This window comes from Polyodon spathula, chromosome 23 (genome assembly GCF_017654505.1).
Source record: "Polyodon spathula isolate WHYD16114869_AA chromosome 23, ASM1765450v1, whole genome shotgun sequence".
NCBI lineage: Eukaryota > Metazoa > Chordata > Actinopteri > Acipenseriformes > Polyodontidae > Polyodon > Polyodon spathula.
This window is the reverse complement of record NC_054556.1, coordinates 7,190,433-7,197,927: the sequence shown is the minus strand read 5'-3', so window position 1 is coordinate 7,197,927 and position 7,495 is coordinate 7,190,433.

Here is a 7,495-nt window from a genome sequence, read left to right as displayed (position 1 = left end):
TATATATATATATATATATATACACACACACACACACACACACACACACACACACACACACACACACACACACTTAACTGTGTACTGCTTATCAGTATGCTGATGTAAACAGCTGTGTGAAAGTATGTGTTTTCTGAAATTTGCCCTTCTTAGTATTCTGAATGTATTGCTTTTTAGATGGCTAAACAAACAGAACAGCAACTCCTCATTCTGCATGCTGAAAAAAATCCTTCCCTGGACAGTGGTAAAATGTTATCAGTAAAGTAACATTAAAAAGCCAAACTGCAAAACTGCAAACATTGTAAAAGCCATTAACTATAAATCAGGTAGCAGAACTTATAACTTCTGCCAGTGATGCTGATGACAATTTAATAGTATTTGACTCTGCTGAGGTACACAGAGCATCCTACAGCATTGAGGGTGGTTGTTTATCAAAATGATAAACACGTTTTTATTTCCTCCTTGGCTACTTATAGGTGCTAGGGAAGTCTAAGGCCAGGCAAAAGTCACTTATTCTGGCCACCCAGCAGACATTAAACTATTGTGAACCATCTGTGCCTGAAATTAGCTCAACTTAATGGACCCTCCCATGGTTGGTCCTCTATAATGAACAGCTTCATGCATGAATGCATGGGCAAACAGACAGTTGGTTGTTGCATTCCAGACACTTTGTACTCAGAACAGCCTTTGATAGTTATTACAGTTTGCCTTTTAAGAGCACATCTTTGGAATGCACTTCTATTGTTTGGAGCAGACCCCTGGATGAATAAGAAACCTCAATTTGACTTCTGTATAGTAGCTTGTAGCTTTTCAATTACCCTGGACTTTAAGGGTTTAGACTTGGAAAGATTCCCAACAATACATATGCAATGAACTGTAACAGAACGTTATGCATCATTGAAATGTATTGCTTTGGTGTTTTAGTTATATTTTCTAAAATATGACCGCTTTGATCTGGAATTCATTTCTGATTCAGCACCCAATATTTCACAGCAGTACACACTACAAACGGATTTATAATAATGTTGTATATGTACATCCTTTCTTAAAAGTGCAATGCATCCCATCATTATATGTGTCCAATATCGTCCGATCCCATCTTAGGAATGTTACCGCATTGTGACATTCAAAAGATCCTCCTGTACAGGAACAGTAGAATGCTTATAATGTCTCAGTGACATGGTGGAAAGACAGTTTTAAGGTTAAAGGGCTTACCTCTGAATAAATTCAATTTCTAAATGATTAAAGCATAACCCTCAGATTTGAACATACATTGTATTGACTGTGGCGTTAAACTAATAGCTACATTGAAATGAACAGAAAAGTTCCCTTTCTCAAAATATTGTGAAGATAATTTCAGGAACTAATTCTTGCTGATGGTTAATACTTCTCAAGGGAGCACCTATAATCTTTTAGGCTACAATTATTTATATTTACCCTTTCCTGTTCAGCTTAATGAGCATATTTACTCAAGGTGACATAAGCCCAGAGGAGGAAAATTGCAGAACTTCTCTGCTCTGTTCATGAATTACTTTTATTTGTGTGAATGTGTTGTGGCTGCTCAATGACAACATTATAACAGAGTGCTGAAGTTAGGTAATGGATTTAAATACATTCTTTTAATAATGTGGATAAACACACGTTCCAGAGTCTCCATGCAAAAGATATGCATGACAAGCTTTAGAATTCAAATAGCTACTTTGTTACTGAGGTAATGGAAATCTGTAAACTTACATGTGTCATTTTAGTGTCAAAAGTAAGCTTTGGAGAACACCGGGGGGGGGGGGTCCATAATCTAATGATGTAAGAGTATTTAAACAGTATCCACTACTATTTAGTTCATTATTTCAAGACTTACAGTACATCTGGACACATTTTGTATAGAAAATAAACATTACTGCAAATTGGAGCCTTTAAATAAAATCGATTGCCTCTACTTGGCCAACTACAACAACTTAAAATGAAATTATGATAAATCTATTGCTCTCCCCATACAATCTAAAATTACCCACTTCCAACACCTGCTGTACGCAGGGTTATAAGAAGAAGCCTACAATAAATACATTTGTGCAGAAAAACCCTGGATAAAGAGTTCCTAAGAAACCATTGGCCAGCCACAGTAATACTAGCAATGCAAATGCAAAGGATTTTGATCAAAATATTGCACAGTATACATTAGCACACTTGGTACCATGGTACTGCAATGGATTACCAATGTGCATTGACCACATTTTAGTACAGAAACATTACTTTGCCATTGTTTTGTAAGGAATGTATAGGGAAAGACATATTACAGGGCTGCATTTTCTAAAACGAATGGATAATTAATACTTGTAGTGGCATTAACACTACACAGCATTTGAACCAGCATGTTTATTAAGGTAGAAATTGCAATTTCAACAGACAAAACAGAAGTGTGAAGTAAATATAGACATGTTTTAGTGCTAGATTGCACATCATTTACATGGAAAGAAATTGAAATCTGAAATTTAAACCCACAAGATGCACATTGTAGGAACATATTGTTGTTGAAAAGTGAGACTTTGAATCCTTGAAATCTAGTCATTTGCTAGAAAACATAATCAGCTATTGGTATGCAAAATATTTGAAAAATAAATATACAAACTGAGCTGAACTAAAGGTTTCTCTTTAGCCTTTTAAGGGACATAAAGGATTACTTTTCAGCAAGATAATGAACACACATTTAAATTAATTGACTTTAAGAAAGCACCAAAATCAATGCTGTTCTGTAGTCATGTCTGGAGCCCAGACCTAAATCAAATTAAAAGTCTTTACCAAAGACGAGTAGTGCTGAAGAAATTAACCCCTCAAGAGTGGATAACAATCCATCTGACTTTGTTAAAAAGAAAAACCTGTTCTTTCAAAAGGCATTTTAGAGAAGCAATAGTGTTAAGTGCTGAACAATAGTGCACTTTTAAAATTAACGTTGATCTCAGTACCCAGATCTGTTCAATAAGTAGTCTTCACAGGGTTGTGTAGTTTGAGTATATCCTCCTGCTCAGTTAAGAAAATCCTATATATATATAAATATATATATATATATATATATATATATATATATATATATATATTGTATATTGCTAGTGTTTGTGTAACCACACATGTTTGGGTACTTACAATGTAATTACTATGTAACCACAGTGTTGTTAGACCATGCAAAGTGCCTAATAATCAAGGAACAGCTGTTATAGAATCTTAACCCTATTTCTGTTTGGTAAATTTGAATCTAAGATGAGCAGAACTCAACCCGGCTCTTGCACTCACCCACAAACCATCCTGTTGTCCAATATCTCAAAATCAGACATTAAAGTCTAGTAAAATACTCTGCTAATATGTCCCATACCTCTGAAATATAATTATGTAAGGCAGAAATTGCTCTTATTGCTCAGATGAATGAAAAACACCTTGTTTGAGTCTATTTGGATTGTGCTAATTATAATATCTATAAAGTAACAAGTTGTTTACACCTTCTGAAATGTCTTCAGCTGCCTCTTGATATATGAGTTCATACCCCTTTTTAAAATTGCATCAATTTAAACACTATGTTTCATTTGATAGCCTGTTTTTTTTTTTTTTTTTTTTTTTTTTTAATACGTCTCAACATTGGCAGTGACTAGGTTGCTGTTTTTCTCAAGTACTGGTGCTATATGGTTGAAGTAACCAAACACTTCAAGCTGCAGTACCACGTTATACCACCAGTTTATAAACGCTGTCACGTGCCATGGGTTTATGATGTCATATATTTACAGAATGGAAATCCGTAGTGTAACACACGCCATCTTCTCTGTCCGATCCTTGTTTTTATTATCCTTCCATATTCTAAGTAACACTGTTGCTACGTAATTCACTCCCATTGGCTTTTGCATAAACCAGACATCACAAGAGTTTAAGGTGCTTTGTTGGGAAGACGATTATTAAGTAATTCATTTAAAGTCAAATTGTATTTTTTTTTTTCAGAAAGCCAGTCATTTAAGCATTAACAAACCAATTTGTTTGTTTTGTGGTATTAGTTTAATTTCGCAAGTTTTTTTTTCCTTTTTGTTTTTTTCTAGCACGTCAATGTTACATTTTTGTACCTGTAAAGAGAGTCGGTGCATGGTACAGTAAAGGAAAAGAGAGACAGTGAAGAAAAGTGAGTCAGATGGTTAAGACATCACATTTAGTAATGTAAATATTGTCAAAAAATATAAAACTATCCACAGTTAAAAATGAATGAAGAGTCAGTTTCACAAAACAATGGCTGATACCAACTAAAATGAGGGAAATAAAACTGAATATTTGACAACCGGATCTGACTGAATTTACAGAAAATGTCTGGTATGTACTACAAATAAAATACCAAAACAACGTCTTGTTTTAAAATAGCAAACTGGTTTGTAGTGAAAATTAATATAAACTGGAAGATATGACAAGAAACCTGAGACACTGAGTGATTGTATTGTGAACGTGACTTCACATTGACAGCTCACAGACATTCACAGCAAAGAAATTCAGAAAAAAAAAAAAAAACTTGAGTGTACCTCATTATGTGAAAGTAAGAACCAAGAAAGCACGGACTGATTAGATTGAAACACGTCTAGACAAAGGGGAACATTGAAAAGTGTGTGCCTAATATAAATGTAACATTAGACCAAGGTCGAACCACAATTCAATTCCATGACTTCCCCTTTGCTTAGCTCTGGACTAGTATAAGGATTGGAGTACAAGACAGAAACCCCAACTGATTATTTGTAATTTGTAGCCAATTATTTTTCTTATTTTCTCCCCAATTTGGTAAGCCCAATTATTGTTCATTTCAACTCGGCTCACCGCTGCCACCCCCATGCTGAAGACGGACACGCATCCTTCGAAACGTGTGCCATCAGCCATCTGCTTCTTTTCATTCTGCACGCCTGCCATGCAGCAGCCTCACAGCTACAGATCTCCTGGGGTTGCTGATGCGCGGTGAGCTGATGACACCTTCACCGACCTAAGCCAATTGGGTGGTGCCCCCTGGGAACCCGTCCACGGTAAGCAGTAGACTCAAACCGGCGACCTCCAGGCTATAGGGCATTTGGAGTGCCTTTACCAGGTGCACCACTCGGGAGCCCCTATATTTGTAACTTTTGATGCCATAGACTATAGTTTCACATTTTTGTGTAGATTGCTCTTGAGGATTTCTCTTGTTTCTTTTTTCATATAACCACAATAATATGATCCTTGTATTTCTATTGCATTTGATTTATTGCATTTGATTTATGACGTACGAGCCAGTGGATGCTATTAGTCTCATTTCCTCAAGTAGGGATTAAGTGTCAACTGACCAATAGCTACGTCTTGCAGTATAATCTATCAATACAAATAAATATATATATTCCCTATTTCAATTCCATTTGAAAGGTATTTGAGCACATTGTGGACAATCAAATTCCCCTTTGAATTATAAATATCTGGATGAAATTTAGAAAATTCTTTGGATGAACGAAAAGTCCTCAGCAGATATTGTAGAGGACAGATTGGATCATTGTGAAACTAGCCTCTTAACTCAAAGGGATCTCACTGACAGATATGTGCCTTGGGTTCAATGGCAGTAATTAATAATATTATCAGATGGAACTCTTCAGATATCTATGATGGAAAAACTGTGAATAGAGCACAATAGGAGTACTCTTTCGCATTCATATTGTATTCTGGTGGTGAAAAGGTGAAATTCAGCTATTAGGTCTAGGATGACTGGGTTTGAATATGCAGGGTCTTCTCTGTCTTGTGCTTCTCCTCCGAAGGTTTTCCTACCTGTCCTCAACAAGAGCCAAGCATCACCGAATCAGGAAGTGTACCTCAGCAGCCATCCTGAGGCCAATGACAGGTCTCTGAAGGTGTGTGGTTTTATACAACTCTTAAGTACTCGCTTCTATAATGGTTTGCACCTTGTAAGAGGAGGTGCAAAGTTTTTGGAGGGTCAGCAATTGCCTGAGTGCAAGGCAAAATCCTTGCATCTCATTATAATGTTTGCACCCGCCTACTATTCCAGATCCCCGCCCAATTCCATTCTCTTTTCTTCAATATCACTTAAATAGATTAATGGTGGCAAAGTGCAAGTTTGATAGCTGGTGCAAACCCTGATTTTTAGTGTCTGTTAAAGTCCCGCTTTACAGCCTCTAATCATGGTTTGCACGTGCAGAATTTTGATTTGGATATGGATACCACAAACCTGCAGAGAGTTTTCTATAGCTTTTGTTCTTCATCTCTAAAAGCATACTGGGATCACTGCTTATTCATATTTTAAGGGAATGATGCTTCTGTGAGCATTTAATCCCATTTAAACATTAATTTATTTAATGTTTATAATGTATTCATGACATTTTGTATAAAAAAACCTCCTTAGTACACTACTAGATACTCTTCTGAGTTTTTACAGTATTCTCCATACTGTAAATATAGGTCACAATGTCGTACTTCCTCTTGATATTGACACCTGATTAATTGAGCTCTGCAAGGTGATTATTTGGAACTGCATATTCAAATTTGATGAACCTGCTTGATTTTTGATTTGTAGACACATCCTTAGAATATGTTGGTCCTGTTATTAACAGCAAGGTAAAGCGTTGGAAAAAAACTTCCAATACTGAGTTATTCATATATGACATTCATTGTTCCCTTTTTCTGTAGAAGCACATCTAATAATCACACTTACTTAGGGAAATGTGGATCTTTAATTTAGTTAATGTGTAATTACAGTGTAGTTACAAGTATTACTGGTAACAGGTGCTGGTACAATTAGATGAACAACATGGGAAGAGTGACACCATGTGAGCAGGTAATGTCAGTAAGGAGACTCGGAGACCAGAATGCTACATTATACAGAACAACACTACAAAACAAACACAGTCCACCACACCGTTCCTTCACCATCACAATTCCAAACTAACACCCGTGTTCACCTTTTTAATACATCTGTGGCTGGAGCCTAATTAATCATTTAATCATGTACTCAATTTTCGGCTCAGTTTACTGATTTGAAGTGCAGACAAACTACTTAGTTCTGAGCTGAGGAACAGCAACAGGTCTGTGCCACTCCAAAAATAAATAAGCATTTGTTTCTGGATCGACAGTCTTCATAAGGTTTTTATTATTAATATCTGACTCTGTAAAATGTATTTCCACAGCAACACTGACCCTTTCAAGCTAAACTGATGGAATTATATTTTTTAAAAAGCCAGGAACTGTACATATATAGCAGAAACAACTGCGGGGATTCCTGACGTTTCCCTCAGTATTAAACTGCAGGCCCCAAACTCTTATAAAAGCAAATAAACCAGCATCTGTGTTATTTCCCACAACAGCCATCAATCCATCATTTCTATAATGAATTTCAGTGACAAGGAGTACAATAAAACAGGTCTCGGGTCCTATTGAAGTATCAGTTGTCACCAACATGCCATGCAATGAGCACTGGGCCTTGTTCTCTGTATTACATACGCGAAATTAAAACAAG